At 39.3% G+C, this 21,230-nt stretch overlaps 1 protein-coding gene across 1 annotated transcript in view; it reads left to right on the top strand.

The window, feature by feature from the left end:
- The first annotated feature begins 631 nt into the window (after positions 1 to 631).
- The window catches only part of LOC306870850 (neuronal migration protein doublecortin-like), a 114,796-nt gene continuing 94,197 nt past the window's right edge, over positions 632 to 21,230 (top strand). The window contains exon 1 of the mRNA XM_079418306.1: positions 632 to 749. The gene's annotated coding sequence lies outside the window, so the exon portion shown is untranslated. The remainder of the gene's footprint in view (positions 750 to 21,230) is intronic.

Consider the following 21,230-nt stretch of genomic DNA (forward strand, 5'->3'; position numbering starts at 1 on the left):
CTGCAGACTTTCAAACTCCTTTAAGTTCTTTATATCAGAAAAGACATAATTTCTTTTGTCAGTGAATTTGCATAGAGCCAGCACAAGAGGAACAATAAAATATATAGGCCTTACTTTGTACAGTAATAAAAATTTCAGCATAACTTCTATTCTGTTCTGAACATTGGGCATCTGAACATTGAACATTCTGACACACTGAACATTCTGACTGCAGCGCATTCCACAACAAGGTTAGGTTCTGTTTACTCATTAGCACTTTTATTAAAGAGATAGACTCTGTCAATTTTTACTCACCCTCATGTCATTCCAGTTTAGGTTAATTATTCTTTTATAGCGTAAATACCAATTAAGATGAACACGCAATGTATCATTCTAGTGAAGTGTTTATATACCTTTTGTCAACATTAAAAATAGTGGGCAGTATTGTGTAGCCAACACAATAATTGTGTAGTCAACAGTCAATAAAATTTGACTGCAGTACGTTCGGCTTGCAGGTTAGGTTATGACAGTCTATTAAATCATGAATGCAGATGTTTCTGGGCAGCCTGCAGTAGGCGTTGACTGTACACTGTGGGTGTGTATTAGGCGGCGTTAGGACCGCGCGGTGTGCCGGTAGGGAGGCATCGCAGTTAGAGCAGCAGCTGAAGCGGCAGACAAAGACACAGAGCTCAGCGCGATCCTGCAGCATCCACGCCCACCCACCCACACACTCACACATACAGCAGCATTAGAAGCTCACTGTACCACTGGTAAGTCAAATATCGGTATACTTTTACTTTAAAAGGAAACGTGTTATAGAAATCGAAACGTATGTCATGTTTTTATGCTGACGTTTAGTGAGTAACTTCAATGTTAGAAGTGTAGAGGCAGGATTTTGAGAATGTTAATGGGTTAACAGTCAGGTGGTTTCAGGTTCGAGGCAGCCCTAATCTATCTATCTATGTAAAATGTATATTAATACATTTTAATACAACATTATAATGATTATAAAACATTATAAGATATGTTTAAATAGGATAATAGCAAGAATAAATAAATACATAAAATAGTAGTATATTTTATTCTTGGGTTTTAGGAGGAACCATTTGCCCTTGTCAGGAATGTGTACAGGATTCCTAATCTGAAACCCATACTAATGGTATCAAATAAGAATGCTCAAGAGTCAATTAAGATATTATGGATAAACTTACATTAAACTTAAATTAAATTAAACTTTAAGATTTTTGTTGTTGTTATTATTATTAATTCAAAGCATATTACATGCTGTTTCATTTTTATTATAGCTAGTGGAATAATGTCTTGTTACTGGGCAGTTAAAGGAAGCTGTAGGACACAAAGGAAGCTGTAGGAGTTATAAAATCCTAAAATATTTTCTTTAAATTAATTTTAATATTAATTTTTAATCTAATAACATTCTTATTAGAATCATTTTTGGGTTAGTTCCCAATTCTGAATTTCAAAATGATCCAAATGAGTATTGGTAGCAAATGTAAGCGAAACTTTATTGTCTCTGGAAGCCTCAAATTGTAGGGTACTTTTCTGTAATACTCAGGAGGTTGCACTTTGTGTGTGTGTGAGATACAAGCGCCTTACTGAATTTTCTGTAGTGCAGCAAAGAGACACAATGAAACAGGCTCGCAGAGCACTCCGAGTAGGTGGTTGGGGGGAGTGGGGCATACTGACTTGCCCCTGGAGACCATTTGCTTTCACTATGACCAATTTTATCAGTGGGTGTGATTCAGTGAGTGATGTGTTACTGGACACTATACTGTAGCACAGTGTGGCATCAGCTGCAGGTCCTTCTCTTCCAAAAGTCCACTGGAGGTCTTTCTCTTACAAAATTATTTTATTATCTTATTTCATTGACACCCTGGGGTGGAATAGTGCAATGAATAACATTTGTGATAACAGCAGGAACCACACCTACACAACATAATTCAACTATAACATTACAGTGCTTGCTTTTAAAGCAATAATAATAAAAAAAAAAAAAAAAAAAAAAAAAGTATGTATAATTTCTTTCTTGTGGAATACAGAACAAGGTGTTAAGCAGAAACAAGCAGCTATTTTTAAGGAAAATACAAATGAATAGTGACTGGGGATGTCATTCTTCAAATAAAGGACAAAAAGCACCATCATAATAGTCCAAATGACTGGTATACTATTTTCAAAACCTCATGAAACCATAGAGTGGCTTTGTGTAAAGAACATGTATACCATTTGTTGAAAATCACCCATTCAAACAGGCGTTGACTGGCCATTGGGAGAACCGGGAGAACTCCCAGTGTCCTGGCAGCTGATTTGATATGAATCGGTTAGTTGTGACTGACAATGCTAAGCTTCGACTCGCGCACTCCGCACCTTGCCAAACGGATCCGATCAGAGTAATCAATGCGAGAGATTTGAGAATGGAGTGGAAGCGCCCAGGTGGAGCAGAGAAGCAAAACTGCCGTTCAGGATTTCAAGTGCAGGTCAGTTTCATCTGTAAATAGGCTATTGTAGTTTGTCTTTGTTTTTTAGTTAAGCAGTAGCAGCCCATTACTCAAGAACATAATTATTATCTATTGTAGTTATTTAGCAGACAAATAATCATATCGCTTTATAATAGGTTTAGAGGGAGTGAGGGCAGAAAACAACACAACCCTTAAAATTAACAATGGTTTTACTATAAATCCAAAGACAATGGTTTCTATGGACCTTTTTCACATTTCCAGGTTTCTCAGCAGCGGAAATCGTCATAGTTGGGTTAACTTCAAGAGCAGTGAATGGGAGAGTACTACAAATAAATATTTTTTGCATTCCCGTTTGCTCATATAGCAAAAGAAAAACTCCACGATAGTGTTTTCATTACTAGCAATAAAAGGAAAACATTGAGAGAGGCTTGTAACGTCAGTCAGAAGAGAGAACAATGTCAGTCAAATTTACCGTCCCTCCCACAGACGCTGACCGCTGAGCCTCGCATTTATCACGCTTGACCAGGAAGCAAGGAACGAAGGAGCGAGGAGTAATACAAAACACGGGAGTCTTTAATAGTCCACACACGTAGGAGACACAGGAACACTAGGAATGATATTTAAGAACTGACAAACACTAACAGAAGGGCTGGGGCTTTAAACATAGGGTAATCAGGGAAGACGACGAGACACACCTGGAGCAAATTAACACAATCAGACTGGGGAGAAACTGGGTCACAGTGAGCACATGAGGAGCAAAAACACAACAAAACAGTCCAGGATCCTGACATTTCGCACTCCTCGCACCATAGTAACATCCAAAGGGGAGGGGCAGGCGGGAACTAAGGAGGAGGCTCAGGAGGAGGACGGACACCCGGGAGGGGGCCGGCAGACAGAGACCAGGGAGGCGACGAAGGAGGGAGGAGCCAGGGAAGAGACAGGAGGGACCCGGAGCAGGAGGCGCACAGCTGGACCCAGGCCACAGCCGACGGAGGGAGGAGCCATGGAGGAGGGATGGCCGCCGACTCCAGGGGGCTGACCAACGGCGGCGGAACAGGTGGTGGAGGAGCCCAAGGCGGAGGCGGAGACCCGGAGATCCTGAGGCGATGGCGGGTTGACGCCCGAACAAGGTGGAGCCGGAGGGCCGAGGGAGCCCGGTGGAGCGAGGGGTGACGGTGGAGGCGAGGGAGCTAGGAGCCGAGGTGGAGCCACTGGGTCTACGGGCCGAGGCAGAGTCCGGGCCTCGGAGGCTGGAGGCGGAGGTGAGCGATACTCCAGCCCCGGCGACGCTGGAGGATGGCAGACCCACGGGGCTCGCACCATACAGATAGCTGGCTGAGGGCGAGCAGGACGACAGCGGTGGAGGAGGCAGGAGAGGGTGGGAGGGTGGGCATTTTCGAGGTGCTGGCACAGGAGGGCATTCTGGAGGAGCAGACACTTGAGGGCGCTCTGGAGGAGCGGAGCTGAACGGAACCAGTGGAGCAGGCACTGGAGGGCACTTGCGAGGAGCAGGCACAGGAGGCATTTTTGAGGAGTGGGCACTGGAGGATCGGACGCCCCCTCTCTGTCCAGCAGTCCCAGATTTATCTTCAGCTCACCCTCAGCTGCGGTGCAAGGGGCGGAGCTCGGCTGGGCGCTGGCTCGCAGATCGCGGCGGGAAATGGCTCTCCGTCATCGGTGGGCTCGGGCTGGTGCTCCGCAACGCGGGGAGATGGTGGGCAGGGCTCTGGGTCTGGAGTGGATCTGGCGAGATCATCCTCAGGGGAGACTGTGAGGGGCGATCCATATCTCGCCAGAGTCCACTCCACAAAGGCGGCAAAATCCTCTCGAGGACCATCTTCGGACGACAGCGCTCTGCACGCGGTGTTTAGGCTTCCATTATAGAATGAGCAGAGCGCGTCGTCCGGGTAGCTGGTGGCGTTAGCTAACATCAGGAACAGTCGCGTATGGTGCTCGAGAGATCGGTCCCCCTGCTCCAGCAGGAGGTGGAGGAATTCGGCCCGGACAAAGGGATCCATGGGGCACAACGGAAAGAAAAACACTGGGTAAAACGGAAAACAAAACGTAGGGTAGACGCAGGTAACTGTTTGGGTCGGTTCTTCTGTCACGCTTGACCAGGAAGCAAGGAACGAAGGAGCGAGGAGTAATACAAAATACGGGAGTCCACACACGTAGGAGACACAGGAACACTTGGAATGACATTTAAGAACAGACAAACACTAGCAGAAGGGATGGGGCTTTAAACATAGGGTAATCAGGGAAGACGACGAGACACACCTGGAGCAAATTAACACAATCAGACTGGGGAGAAACTGGGTCACAGTGAACACATGAGGAGCAAAAACACAACAAAACAGTCCAGGATCCTGACAGTATTAGTGTTAACTTTTTTTTTTTTTTGTAATTTAATGCAAAGGTAATATAGTACAAAGAATAGTGTTATAAATGTACATGAATTAAAAAAAAAAAAAGTATGAAAAACTTTCGAGGATTTACTATGCTGATGACTGTTAAACGTGTCATCACAGTCTTGTGAAAAGGGTCCATGGGAGAGTACCACAAATATATATTTTTTGTATTCCCATTTTCTCAAATAGCAAAAGAAAAACTCCATGATAGTGTTTTCATGACTTTCAAAAAAAAGGGACAAAATTGAGAGAGAAAACAATCAAAATCAAATATAAAAATTTAAATCAAAATATAAAAAAACTTTTGAGGATTTACCGTTAAATGCATCATCGCAGTCTTGTGAAAAGGGTCCATTGTTAAACTATGGTAATAGTATGATTTATTGCAACGCTAACCATAGTTTATCCATGGAATTGGAAAGGAAAATGGAAGTGAAGGTGCAGTTCAGGAGATAACTTTAATTATTTTGCATGTCCCCAGAAGGATTTGAACATTTTTTTATATATATATGTGATGGCCATACAAAAAACAGGGTTGTCTGTGTTTCAGAATTTGTTGTGAGTGTTTGGGATGGTCTGGATGAGTGTGAGATTTCCCGGCCTCAAATTTTGTTCCAGTCTGCCCCTGCATTCAAATGTCATTTGCACAGAGCTAACAGCTTAAACATTCTGCTAACAGCAACATGGGTTGGTAATTAGTTAGGAGTGAGTAAATGATGACAGAATTTTCAGTTTTCATTTTTTTGGGTGTCACTTTAACGTTTTAAACAGACTTTTGTAATCATACCTTGGATTGTCTTGAATGTCACATCTGAATATATGTGTGCAATTTCATATTCTTTCAGTTCTATACGTTTATGGTGGCTGGTGTGTCTTTGTCTACAGATTTCTTAGCATTATTGTGTCTATTCTAAGGTGAGGCAATGAGGGATAGTAACCAGGCTTTAATTGCAAAAGCTCCTGTAATCCCTTCTGGCAGTCACACTGGAAACAAGGCCAGGTTTAAATGCCACAGACCGCCTTACTGACAGCTAGCCACTAAAAATTGCTAATATTGCAGCCACCTTGAACACCATACCAATCACCCAAACTGCCTTAAAGAATTGGTCGCTGAAAACCCCATATCAAATATCGATTTAGATATCGGAGGGAACGTATCCACCAAAATGTTCAAATGAAAGTTTGCATCATAACCTTGAATAGTTGGAATGCAAGTCCATGTGATGGAGTCAGGATGAACTCTTTCCTTCGCTCTCTGGGTAGTGCAGTGTGCGTTGATTTTGGATTGGTTTTAGGAAGTCAAACAAGCTGACTTGTAATGTAGCTCTCAGAAATCCTATCATTGCAGACTAAAGATAGTGGAGGTCAGGTGCTGATTAAGGAGCTAATTGAGGTGTCGTCAAGCTAGGTAGCACTGACAAGCATTAATAGGATATCTCTAAATAAATCAATAGAGATGGAAACACCTTATCCGTTTGACAAGTCCTGGCCTAAAGGATTTGTGTTTGTCATCCAAAAAGCTTGACTTCTCCCAAAGGTCTGAAAGCACTGGATATACTAATGTGCTGGAAACTTTTCCTATAGTAAATGAAAATCAAAAGCAAGATTCCTTTATCATCTCAGTTTTTTGCTAAATAGCAATGCGATTTAAGATTACATGGATATGTTTGCTTTAGCCTCTTCTTTGCTCTTCTCTTCTAAAGTTTCAGAAGAATGAGCCTTCAAAAAAATGAAAATTTTGTCTTCTTCGTCTACAGTTAATGTCTCTTCTTAAATGCTGATATAGATTTGACATACCGTATCAAGCTTTAGATTAATAAACCGTGCTGTATGTTTGTTGTGTGTTAACACCATGTAATATCAATTGTTTTTCAACCTTAATTACTTTCTTGAAACATGTTCCTGTGATCCATTAGTCTTTCAAATTTTTCATCAAAATATAAATGTAAAACTAAATGTAAAAAAATATTTTTGGGTAATTTCACCTACAGCAGGGCGTAGAAGATACTGATTAATGAAGATTACAGTAGCTATTTAGCCACTAATTTAGGGTATAGTGAGACAAAAAAAAAACCTGTAATTTAATCCTGCTGTTATTAATGTAATAAAGGTTACAGCAATAGCACAGGTATGTCTCCCTCTATTCTGGAAATATACTGTACACAATCAATTATATTCTTGATGAACAAAATCTAATTCATTAAACATTATTTATTTACTCAGAAATGATGCACATTATGGAAGTAAAACTGGTAATATTTAAGATGTTGTTTGCACACAAATCTTAACTATATTTTGTTTAATGGGTTGTAATGTGTGCATCTAGCCTTACATTTGTCATGTTTACAACTTCCTGTGATTTGTGACTGAAGTTTTTTATTTATTTATTTGCAGTTTATTTACTGTGTGAACAATTCTGTAAATTTTTTTAGTGAGAAAACACTAACCTGCCCTTGGGGAACTCTGTTCTACCTGAGCGATCAAGCGGTCCAGTGCTGTGGAACAATTTTCAGCCTGTTTCCTTTGAATCCTGTAAAGGCATTGTTGAACGTCTAAAATCAACTTCATCTTCTCAAGATATCATTCCATCTAGATTTTCAATACCGTTGGACATAATCTTTTAACTATTTTTAACACTAGTCTAATTACTGGGGTTGTTCCTGACTGCCTAAAAACAGCTACAGTAACTCCATTATTAAAGAGGCCCAATCTTGATTCTTCGAATTTTAATAACTTTAGGCCTATATCAAACTTGCCATTTCTTTCTAAGATTATTAAGAAAATTGTATTGACCCAGCTGCAGTCCCATTTGATGTCAAATAATATTCTTGAAAAATTCCAATCGGTTTTAAGTCTCAACATAGCACGGAAACTGCACTTTTAAAAGTTGTAAATTATATTTTATTAGAAACAGATATGGGAATGGCGTGGCTTTAGTGCTTCTAGACTTAAGCTCTGCTTTTGATATGGTTGACCACAATATCTTGGTTTCCAGGTTGGAGAGCTTTGTTGGGTTACAGGGAAAGGCATTGAAATGGTTTCAATCTTTTTTAACAAACAGAAGCTATAGTGTTTCTATTGGCCAACATAGTTCGTCCTCACACCCACTTGCTTGTGGGGTGCCACAGGGCTCAGTTCTTGCTCCAGTTTTATTTTCTATATTCATGCTGCCAATGGGTGCTATCTTTGAGAAATATGGAGTGTCCTTCCACCTTTATGCGGATGATACTCAACTGTATTTTCCTTTGCAGCATAAAAGTAAAGAATTCTTAAGACCTCTGTTGAATTGTCTAAACGAATTACAAATATGGTTAAAGCAGAATCTTTTAGTGTTAAATGAGAACAAAACTGAAATCATTTTGTTTGGTTCAAAGTCATATGAAGACTATGCCCTTCATTTTGGTCAGCTTCCTACTTTACACCCTGTGCTAAAAATCTTGGTGTTATTTTTGATTGCAACTTGGGTTTTGATAAACAAATTAGTGCAGTGGTCAAATCAAGTTTCTTCCACTTACGGTGTTTATCAAAAATCAAATCTTTACTCTTTGTAAAACAGTTTGAACAGATTATTCACTTGTTTGTTCTATCTCATTTAGATTACTGTAATTCACTATATTATTTTATAAATCACTCTTCTATAATGCGTTTACAGATGGTCCAAAATGCTGCTGCAAGATTGATTACAGGCAGACGAAGGTTCGACCACATCTCGCCCATTCTTATTTCACTAAACTGGTTACCAGTCAAATCTAGAATTATTTTTAAAATTATAACTTTTGATTTTAAATCTCTGCAAAATCAAGCCTAATCTTATCTCTCCGAGGCAATCTCTACTTATAAACCAAATAGGTCCCTAAGATCCAGTAATCTTGGTCTCCTCTCTGTTCCTAGATCTAGGTTCCATTGCAGAGGTGCTTGAGCCTTCGCTGTTGCTGGTCCTAGTCTTTGGAACAAATTACCAGCTTCTATTAGAGCTGCGCCTTCTTTGCCTGTATTTAAATGCTGGCTTAAAAAAACATCTTCTGTCAATAGCTTTTATCTAGCCATGTCAATTGTATTGTTATGTTGTGTTTTGATGTTTTGTTGTCTCTTTGTTTTATTTTAGCTGTATTGTACAGCACTTTGGATCAACCGGTAGTTGTGTGAATGTGCTTTATAAATAAAGAAAGAAAGACAGTCGTGCTGTCTTTCTTAATATTTAAATATATCATAATACTTAAACTTGCTGTAAATATGACTATAATGGTTTTCTTTATTATTTTATACTATGTATAAATATGTATGAAAAACTTGGTTTAGGAAGTATTAAAACTAAAGGGCCATATAGGAATCAAACTTGGATAGTGTTAAACTCCCAGTATGGAAATAATCCTTTGTCAGAGGGGTTGTATTGTTATTTAAGTGACTGTCCCTCTCCAGGCAAAACTTTAAACAAAACTGCTAATCAACCAGATCCAGGACACTTTGCCAGACAGGGCAAATATTTGGCAGACAGGGAATAGGTAGCAGGGTTATTGACATCAAGCTGTTCTGGAGACAACAACAACAACAACAAAGAAAACCTATAAGGACATTGATGAGAAGATATTGATTTAGCTTTGAATAGAAGCATGTGTTTGTGTGTAATGAGGCAGACTGGAACGAGTAGTGCAGCTTTATTGATCCAGTATTGGTCTAGAGGGGGTTATGGGGGAGTATTTTAAGGGAAGTGCAGTGTGCTCAGATGGAAGAGTGAGGTAACAGAATGAAAATATTGACAAATGGCTGGGACAGCAGAAGGTGGGTGGTAGGAGCAAGTGTAAGTTTTAAAAGACTTGTCGGGGGCAGGAGACCTCAGTGATAAAGAGATGGACAGATGACCACTGTTTATTGAAATGCAGGGCATATGTCACACACACGTTTGTTTTTGTGAAAAGTGGGGACATCCCATAGGCGTTTCTCAAAAAACACACGCTGTATGATTTATAATGGTTATGTAGATACAAAAAAATAACTAGGAATAAAAAGTCATTACTAAGTCATTGTAGTTTGTGTTGAGCTCAGCAATACTCCAGTTTGCTAGGTTCTATGCGCAAACGTCATATGCATTGTCGGGCCTGGTTAGTGCTTGGATGGGAGACCACTTGGCAATACCAGGTGCAATAAGTTTTTGGGTTTTACATGCCAGACGTGCCATTTACCGGGGACACATCCTGGCCAGGATTTGAAAATTGCCTAAAATAACCAGGTTTTGGCTGTTTGCGTTGCACAGATTGATTGTTGTATGACATCTAAGTAACTGCCGTGCAAAGGCAAAAGACCGTAACTTCGATTTTGGTTGAAAATGAGTTATTGATATTTTTGGGGCATTCAAGACATTTCAGAACACCGTATAACACCAGTAACGGCTCTTTCACTTTGTTTGGAACGCTCAAATTGAGTTACGGCGTTCTGCCTTAACTGAGCGTCAAAATGAAGTTACGGTTATGGCTTGGCGTTATATGGTGTTATGCCTTTTTTCTTACTGTATGCCGCATTTAAATTACGTGGTAGACAAACAAATTTGATCTACCAAGCAGCTCCATATAACAAAGCACTGTTAAGACTAGATACCTTGGCATTAATACGTAATCGTGAATAACCTTTAAAGATTTTTTTTTTTCCTTTTTGTAATGCAGATTATTCACCAGGCTGTCACTTATTCTAGTCTGATGTGTGTGGACTCGAATGCCGTAGCATGTAGCATGATCAATTATAAAATCACTAACAGTTTGCAATTAATTCCATATCCTACCTTTTCTTGTAACCCTATAAAATCAATCCATGGCGATGAACGTCGTCTGAGATGCTTAATCCACAAGCATTCTGAGCATTATTCCTGCTTGCTGGCATTCACATCAATCCACAATTCGTTCTTTTAGGTTAGGCTATTTCAATCAATTCAATATAAAAGCAATTATGCTATGTCTAGCATTCTTTTACGTTACTGAGCATAGCAAATAAATTGGTTGCAAAAAGGTCACATATTTTACTTTTAGTCTGCTTGTTACGGTAAAAATACAGTCACATTACTATATGCAATAGCCTATATGAGACAGCCCATGATCACTAGATTTTATACAGATGTTACCGTAACGATTTTGTAAATGGTGATCAGCATCCAAATATTGATAATGTGGAAGTTACTGCCTTTTGCCTTGGTGCGACTTCTCACTTTTTGCAGACAACGCAGAGGCAGAGTACAGTAACTTCAAAATAAGGGTACAAATCAAGTTTGAGCTCACAATTTTTTAATGTAGATAATTTTCATTACTAACACATCTAATTGCCAAATTTCCAGTGTCCTACCTATAATTAATTTGGCTGGACAAATAAAAAACGTTAAAGTCATTTTTCTCAGTTTCACACTCTAGCGAGTTAAGGTCTTTTGCCTAAATAGCGCAGAATAGAGAGCAAAGCAGACAGCTCCTTATGCTTTCGATTCACTCTTATGGTACTTTGATGTCATTCAACGATCTGCGAAGCGCTGCTTCAAGAAGAAACAAACCTAATATGTATCCATATCGCTTTGACTGTTCTCTGTAGATCCCACCTTCTCTCGTGCCACAATTGGTCAATTATATACAATAACTGCATGTTTTTGGTCAAACTACTTTTACAACATTACCTTTACTAAACATGGATATAGGCAAACAAAGCCAAAACCTGGATATTTTAGGCAATACAGAACTCCTGGCCAGATTGTGTCCCTGGAAAATGGCATTTCTGGTCACCCTAATGTGTGGTAGGCTGGTTTATGTAAAAAGATATGTATACTTACCTGTATGATGGTTTACTTTGGAGGGGGCAGCGCTATCCAGCCATCAGTTGGATGTTCTTGGAACCTAGTAAACCTACAATTGCAGTGTTGTGAGCAACTGCAAGGTTGACTTATTAATTATTTAATTTAATATTAAATTCAATACATTCAATATTTCATGTTCACTCTATTCACACACTGCATTTCTCAATGGATGTTGAGAAATAATGTAATTTTACCACTAGAAAACACACACACACACAGGTCCCTAGTTTCCATATATGTATACTTTATGTCTAGCAGTACAAGTCCATTATCAAGCATGTTAGTGTGTTTATATGAGTGAATTTTTCATTCTTGCACTTGCTTAATCACTTTTAACTCCAGAAAAGGGTGATGTGAAAAGATACAGTTGGAACTGCTGCAGAGACAACTGTCCTTTTCTAACACACTCTTTCTTTCACTTTCTTTTATTTCGTATTTCTTTTGTGGAGGGGTAGAGAGAGTTTTGTTTAAAAGAGCAGCTGCGTTTTAGAAGTTCTGGCCCTGGTCCACTAGAGCAGTGGCCAGGATCTGCCTCCCTTTAAGTCTGGACTTTAATCAGACAGAAGCATAAACTCTGCTCCAAGACCTTGTCAGCTGCCTACCTAGACCATATTTTAGGCACATTTCACAACAGACTGTTTTGTGAATCATTCTAAACAAGCTGCCGTTTTTTTCAAAATATATTTTATTGAAAGATACAGCATTTTGTCCTCAGGGGCAATGTGGCTACAAGTACATTTACTTTTTTTTTGGGGGGGGGGTTGCTTTTTCCCTGATAGGACAGTGGATATATGGCAGGAAGCAAGTGGGAGAGATAACGAGGGGGTGGAATCTGGAAGGTCCACAAGGCGAGATTCGATCTCAGAACATCCAAGGCACAAATGCGCCATACAGTGGTGTGAAAAAGTGTTGGCCCCCTTCCTGATTTTTTTGCATGTTTGTCACACTTTAATGTTTCAGATCATCAAACAAATGTAAAAAAAATAATCAAAGATAGCACAAGTAAACACAATATGCAGTTTTTTAATAGTTTTTTTATTATGAAGGGAAAACAAAATCCAAACCCACATGGCCCTGTGTGAAAAAGTGCTTGCCCCCTAAACCTAATAACTGGTTGGGCCACCCTTAGCAGCAACAACTGCAATCAAGTGTTTGTGATAACTTGCAATGAGTCTGTTACAGCGCTGTGGAGGAATTTTGGCCCACTCATCTTGGCAGAATTGTTGTAATTCAGCCACATTGGAGTGTTTTCGAGCATGAACCGCCTTTTTAAGGTCATGCCACAGCATCTCAATAGGATTCAGGTCAGGACTTTGACTAGGCCACTCCAAAGTCTTTATTTAGTTTTTCTTCAGCCATTCAGAGGTGGATTTGCTGGTGTGTTTTAGATCATTGTCCTGCTGCAGAACCCAAGTTCGCTTCAGCTTGAGGTCACGAACAGATGGCCGGACATTGGGTCTCATTCACTAAACATGCGAACGCACAAATTTTTGTGTGAAATGTGCGTACGGACGTTTTCACGAATAAATCATGATTCATCAAAAACTTTCGTACTAAAATTTATTCTAAATGTACAAAAAAATTCAAGAACAACTTATACCACACGTACGCAATAATCATGTACGCCCGGGGCCTTATAAGCATGTATAAAGAACCCCACATATAATTAGATATGTTATGTACAGGGTGGGTGAAAAGTAACTAGACGTTAAAATTGATAATAAAGTATAATTAGAGGTCCAATTATAAAAATATATATATATAGATATATATATATATATATATAAAATTAGAGGTTCAACCAACAAATCACCTGATCTATCCTTATATAAACTGTGATTATTGTTTCTCACCTTGTGTTTGGAGGTATGGCACACTTGGTACTGCTTGAAGACATTGCGGCGCGTGCTCTAAGGAGAGAGCGCGTCTTTAGAGAGCGCACAGCAGGGCTGGCGCCAAGGGGGGCACTCGCGGGCCGTGGACCCCCAAACGAGTTACTGTGCCTCCCCACTTTCCATCCTCTCCCCTCCTTGCTGAACGCGATCGATTTTGAAAGCGAAAGTACCTATAAAACAGCGCACATAAGAAAGCAATTGAACGCTTTAGCGAGTGTCAGCAACTGCACGCGATCACAGATTGCACGCTCTTCACGAATACACCCCCCCACACACACACACACAACGTGATTTGTGTCCCCCCCTAGAAATTTAAATGCCCCCCGATGGAGGTGCCCTGGCGCCGGCTCTGGCACACAGATATGTTTGCTGAGAGTGACAAATGGCTGTTCAGTTGCTTTTAAATAACACATTTTTTCTGGCTACCACCTCCGACAGCAAAACCTCACGTTCATTATTGTTAAAGTTATTTTTCTTTGTCTTTTGTTTCGGTGCCATAATTGTCTTTCTCTAGACGAGTGCCGCTTTGCGGAAAGCCCTTATATGGAGCTGGTTTGGCCGTGTATTATGCTAATCACTAACCTTGTGCACGCGGGCGCTCTTTTAGAAGACTCCAGATTCACTAACAGAAGAACGAGTTTGAGAACAAGCTCATGTGCGTACGCACATGTTGTGAATTAGGCGGAAAGTTTTCGTGAGAAGTTCAAATGTGCGTATAAACTAGTGATCGACCGATATTGATTTTTTTATACCCGATACCGATACCAATTATTTGCATGTTTATTTGCCCGATAACCGATATGCAGAACCTATATTTATTTACTGTTATAAAGTAAATAAATGACTGCGTGAAGTAAGTCCATACTTCACTTTGGTTTTTCCTCCTTTCAGTCATCTTAACAAAAAATGTTTTGAGAATTAGCAGTCTTTCATGCAGGGCTCTAGACTCATTCTTCCCACTGATCTCACTTTTGCGACTAACTTTCTCAGTTGGTCGCACGAGCACATAATTTGGTTGCAATTTGTTTTTTGTTTTTGCTACAACATTTGATTAATCAATGCATGCTGATGAACTTTTATCATAGTTTATAGTTATATGGTAACGAAAGTGTTCAACATTCAACTCGTTCTTTTTCATCAGTATTATTTGTTATTTAAATTTTGTGAACAGGATTTCCTTTTTTTCGTGCGCTTTCACTTTCAAATTCGCGATCTTGAGGTCACATTTTACAAGAAAAGACAATTGTCTGTTTTGTTTATATCTATACACCTTTCATTTTTTAAGTCTAAAACAAAAGAAGGATTCATTGTTATTCTTAATTAAAAAGCACAACAACAATAAAACAGTACGTTGACAATGACAAACTATCTTACATAACATTTATCAACAAAAACGAATAAGACGAGGCATGGCACAGGACACATCACATGCTGTATTATATACGTCTAATAAATTACAGAATGTTTAGCAAACTCTGAGGAAGCAAATAAATATTAATATATATTTTTTTTTAATTAAGAAAAGCCTCCATAGCGTAACGTGAGGTAAACAGCAAAGATAACAAGCTTCTCAGAACGAAAACAAAAAGAAAAGTAAAACTAAACTGGCTGTCCCTGACAGGACTTGCATGTTTTTTCTACAAGAATACCAGCATGTTCACCTTCTCTGGTTTAAGAAGCGGTCTTTTACTTTAGTTTGAAAACAAAATTCTCTGTTGCGCTCCGTCCGTGACGCGCACCTTCACGCTCGTGCTGACGCGGCGAGTATAAACCAGGCTCTACCCACGAAACGCTCGCGCTGAAAGCACCTCTCTTCACGTGATCAGTGAAATCTGACTCCTGCTATAATGTGCTGCGGCTGGCAGCGCGCGCTGTATGAAGCAGACGCTTTGAAGCAGCGCAGACCATGCACTCGTACAAATGTGACCACGTCAAATTTTAACTCGCAAAAAAATTACCATTTTGGTTGCAGTCTAGAGCCCTGTCATGTTAAATTTAATCTTCGTATTACAACAATAAAAAACATTTTATTTATAAAAAGCTTTAGCACCAACACTAATATTAGCAGTAAGCAAAATAAACGTAGAATGTTTAATGTTTTCAAATGGAGAAAATAAATAAAGGACAGGAGTCATATGAACTTCATTTTTAACTACAGTTTTAGTAGGTTTATAAGCTGTTTAATAGGCTAAAGAGTGAAGAATAATTCACTGGATAATGTTAATTCACGGAATAATATTCTCTGGAATATTGGAATATAACAAGCATTGTTTTATTGCATTTCTCAACTGGCATGCTCTAAATTATGCTGCTGACAGCGTGGTTTATCTATGCATTTACACAGAACTATAGGCTACTCAAACTGCGATCGACTGCAGAGAATTTCCATAGAGTTGTGTTAATTTAGATGTTTATAAACGAAATAATGGTTACAATTTAGGGTGCTTCAAAAAAGTGAATCTTGTTAAAAGTTACATGCAGTGGCCGTGCTGAGCATTTCTTGAGCATCAACCGCTGAGTGAACTGCAATATGAAAGCGGCTTCACGAGACTAATGATGAGCATATAGACAACAGAGAGAGAATTAAATTCAATGCTTTTATTTCCAACATGCAATCATTCATGGCTGTATTATTTAATTCATGCAAAGTTACGTCTTTATTGGGAGAGGACTTGACGGATTATCTACGTGACTCCAATTTCCAATTTCACGAGACTAATAGACCACAGAGAGAATTCAATTCAGCCATGAATTAGAGCATGTTGGAAATAAAAGCGCTGTGTTATTTCAGGCAAAGTTATATCTTTATAGGGACAGGGCTTGACAGAGTATCTTATTTATCATATGTCTTAGAGCCAAGTTGCATAAACTATATATCATCCATTTATGTAATACATCTAATTTGTGCATTAATGACTATAATATTAAATAGTTTATATATAATATTATATTACTATAATATTAATAAATTAAGTAGTTTACTAACTACAGCAAATCAAGTACCCGCACGCCGTTGTTGTTGTTGTCTTCTCTCCCCTCAGACGCGCTGCAATTGCGATCCTGCGCGCAATTCTCAAAATGTCCACAAGATGGCGGTGTTTATTGGGGAATCCGATATTACAAAACCGATATCCGATTATGGAAAAATGCTTAAATATCGGCAAAAATATCGGTAAAACGATATATCGGTCGATCTCTAGTACAAACACGAAAATCGTACGCACTTATTAGTGAATGAGACCCATTGTCCTTCAGGATTTTTTGGTAGACAGCTGAATTCATGGTTCCATTTATCACAGCAAGTCTTCCAGGTCCTGAAGCAGCAAAACAGACCCAGACCATCACACTACCACCACCATATTTTACTGTTGGTATGATGTTCTTTTTCTGAAATGCTGTGTTACTTTTACGCCAGATGTAATTGGACACACACCTTCCAAAGAGTTCAACTTTTGTCTCGTGAGTCCACAGAGTATTTTCCCAAAAGTCTTGGGGATCATCAAGATGTTTTCTGGCAAAACTGAGACGAGCCTTTATGTTCTTTTTGCTCAGCAGCGGTTTTCGTCTTGGAACTCTGCCATGCAGACCATTTTTGCCCAGTCTCTTTCTTATGGTGGAGTCATGAACACTGACCTTAACCGAGGCAAGTGAGGCCTGCAGTACTTTAGATGTTGTTGTGGGGTCTTTTGTGACCTCTTGGATGAGTCGCCGCTGCGCTCTTGGGGTAATTTTGGTCGGCCAGCCACTCCTGGGAAGGTTCACCACTGTTCCATGTTTTCGCCAATGGCTCTCACTGTGGTTCACTGGAGTCCCAAAGCTTTAGAAATGGCTTTATAACCTTTTCCAGACTGATAGATCTCAATTACTTTCTTTCTCATTTGTTCCTGAATTTCTTTGGATCTCAACATGATGTGCAGCTTTTGAGGATCTTTTGGTCTACTTCACTTTGTCAGGCAGGTCCCATTTAAGTGATTTCTTGACTGGTCAAACACTTTTTCACACAGGGCCATGTGGGTTTAGATTTTGTTTCCCTTCATAAAAAAAAACTTTCATTTAAAAACTGCATGTTGTATTTACTTGTGTTGAAGTTCGCAGACGACACCACACTGATCGGCCTCATCCAGGACGGTGACGAGTCTGCTTACAGACAGGAGGTTAAGGAGCTGGCTGTCTGGTGCAGTGTCAACAACCTGGAGCTTAACACGCTCAAAACTGTGGAGATGATCGTGGACTTCAGGAGAAACCCCCCTGCTCTCCCCCCACTCACCATTATGAACAGCACTGTGACTGCAGTGGAGTCATTCAGATTCCTGAGCACCACCATCTCTCAGGACCTGAAGTGGGATATTCACATTGACTCCATTGTCAGGAAGGCCCAGCAGAGGCTGTACTTCCTTCGCCAGCTGAGGAAGTTCAACCTGCCACAGGACTTACTGAAACAGTTCTACTCTGCCATCATTGAATCCATCCTCTGCACCTCAATAACTGTCTGGTTCAGCTCAGCTACCAAATATGACCTCAGAAGACTACGGAGGGTAGTCCGGACTGCTGAGCGAATCATTGGTACAACCCTCCCCACTCTCCAAGAACTGTACTTATCCAGAGTGAGCAAAAGGGCTGGTAAAATCACTCTGGACCCCTCACATCCAGCACACAACCTCTTTGAACTGTTACCGTCTGGTCGACGCTACAGTGCTCTGAGCACCAGAACGACCAGACACAGGAACAGTTTCTTCCCTCAGTCAATACATCTCATGAACACTCAATAAATAAACGTAGAACACACAACTAATTCATTATCCATTCACCACACTCACTTATTTTATTTTTATTTTCTCATTTCTAATTTGCACATACTTGACCTGTACATACATAGTCACCTATATTATATATTGTGTATTTTTTTTTTTTTTTTTTGCTGCTTTGTACATTGGTTATTGGCTATTTCTTGTTATTTTGTTTTATTACCTGTGTCCTGTCCTGTTACTGTCTTTGTGTTGCACTGTGGAGCTTCTGTCACTATAACAAATTCCTTGTATGTGTAAACATACTTGGCCAATAAAGCTCATTCTGATTCTGATTCTGATCTTTGAGTAATATTTAAATTTGTTTGATGATCTGAAACAAAAGTGTGACAAGCATGCAATAAAATAAAAAATCAGGAAGGGGACCAACACTTTCTCACACCACTGTTTGTCAGGACGCTGCCCACAAGCCTACCGGCGCCGACAGTGCATTTACTTTTAAACTTACAACGTGTTTGTAAAAAATGTCAAGCCAACGTTGAACTCTACTAGAACACCGAACATATTGTTGTCTGAACATTGTCTGAATATATTTAATATAATATAAACCTTTAATTATACTGAGTGTCAGGTCAACTACTCAATAGTTCATATGCTACTGCATCTTACTATAAATCAAGCCAGAAAATGACAAAATGTTACCAATAAGCATGAAACGTGCAACCAAAATAAATGTTTAACCATGGGAAAATTAATGAAAAACAACATAATTTCTTCAATCTGTTTACAGTTTGTTTGTTTTTTCAACTGCTGACACAAAATCTATCCTTGTCAAACAATTTCTGAAACCTGACACTCAAACACCAGAACCACACACGAAATGTGCGAAACCATACACCGATTCTCAGCCTTTGACTCCGTTTTCAATTTCATAAAACACTTTTTTTTTTGCAAAACACAAGACAGTTATCTATGTAACACACAAAAATCTAACAGGACGTATCTTGATTTCCTTTTTCAAACACAACCTATCAAAATGCTATCTATCTATGCTGAACATGCATACAAGCCAAGTCAGAAAGTCAACTTAATTTCTAAAGTGCTTTATACAATATAGATTGTTTCACAGCAGCTTCACGATAGTATCAAATTCACATTCTGCTGTAAAGCAGCTCTAACAAGTCAATAGTGTCATTCTACAACTCAAGTCAATTGAGTATTGTGTAACTGTGTGAAATTCATCAGTCACAAATACTATATATACAGTGTATATGTGCATATGCATGTACAGTATGTGCGAGTGCTATGACAAACTCCTGTTCTTAACAAGCAAAAGGCACACAAGAGTAGTGTTTTACATTTTTCACATCTGTGTGTAGTTTGGCATTTATGTGGCTAATTATTTTATGTTTGTGTGTGGAGTTGCTGTGCAAAAATAAAATTTTTAGAAAAGTTAGAACAGTTTTCAAAGAAGTGTTTGCTTTTGCAAGATGTGTGTGACGTTTTGTATGATGTGTGTGTGTTTGTTGTTTTGTGTGTAGAGTTTTGAGAAATGGAGCCATAGTTTCTAAAACTGTGTGTAAGCATTTCAAATAATCATTTGGTTTCAATCTTGCTTTCGTGTTTACAGTGAATTTTTCAGCATCTCTCTGCCAATTACTTTCAATCTTGTATAGAAATGTAAAGTAAAGTAAAAATGCGTGACGTATTGTCAAGTATGGTAACCCATACTCGAAATTGGTGCTCTGCGTTTAACCCATCCAAGTGCACACACACAGCAGTGAGTAGTGAACAAATGCACACACACACACCGTGAACACACACCCGGAGCAGTGGGCAGCCATTTATGCTGCGGCGCCCGGGGAGCAGTTGTGGGTTCGGTGCCTTGCTCAAGGGCACCTCAGTCGTGGTATTGAGGGTGGAGAGAGCGCTGGACATTCACTCCCCCCACCTACAATTCCTGCCGGCCCGAGACTCGAACCCGCAACCTTTCGATTACGAGTCCGACTCTCTAACCATTAGGCCACGACTTCCCAAGTACATAGGAGCTCATAAAAGTATAGCTTTAGGTTTTGAATAACTGTGTGCATATGGCAAAATCTATAATATATAATGTAATATTAAGGTGTTTGCAACACAAGACAAATGTTTGCTTTTGAGATGTGAGGAATTTTGCATTTTGTGTGTGGAATGCTTGGATTTGTGTGTAAAGTTTTGGAAAAAAAACAAACAAAAAACCCCCCCGCAAGCTGCAGCATCTTTTGTGATGCAACTATATAATGAAAATCAAGCAAAAGCAATTACCATGCTGAAATAGATCAAATCATTATCAAAACACAGCATGCTGTAAAGAAGGGCTTGGATACGGTACAATGAAGTTACAGATATTAGACCTTTGGTGCAAAAATCTTTTCAAACTTTATAAACTATCCTCATGATAAAAATATGAAACTGCATTTCATAACCCCTTTAATTTTTAAAATGCAATAGTGCAATACAATTAAAATGGATCATTTTACTCTGTATAGTATAGTGTAGTGCAGGGGTTCTCAAACTTTTCCATTCCATGACCCACCTAGACAAGTAATCTATTTCAAGACCCACCAAAATATTTGAGATCACAAGACGATTGACTTTACTATAAGCTTAATTATAATTAAAAGCATAATATGGAAGAAATTAAGTATTTAAGAAAAATAACCATTTTATTTTATAGTACCACTTCACTACTAATATTTACGTTTTAATTTCTTCATTTACAGACGTTAATGAGTCTATGAAATATGTCCATAAAACCTCGAAACGCGCTATTCCGGTGTGGCTATGAACTGTAATCTGCGAGTGTTGTTAAACTCATCGCAGGGTTCAGCGCAGAAAATGCCTTCACCACCCAACACTTCTTTTTT

Source organism: Barbus barbus, assembly GCF_936440315.1.
Source record: "Barbus barbus genome assembly, chromosome: 6".
In the NCBI taxonomy this organism is placed as follows: domain Eukaryota; kingdom Metazoa; phylum Chordata; class Actinopteri; order Cypriniformes; family Cyprinidae; genus Barbus; species Barbus barbus.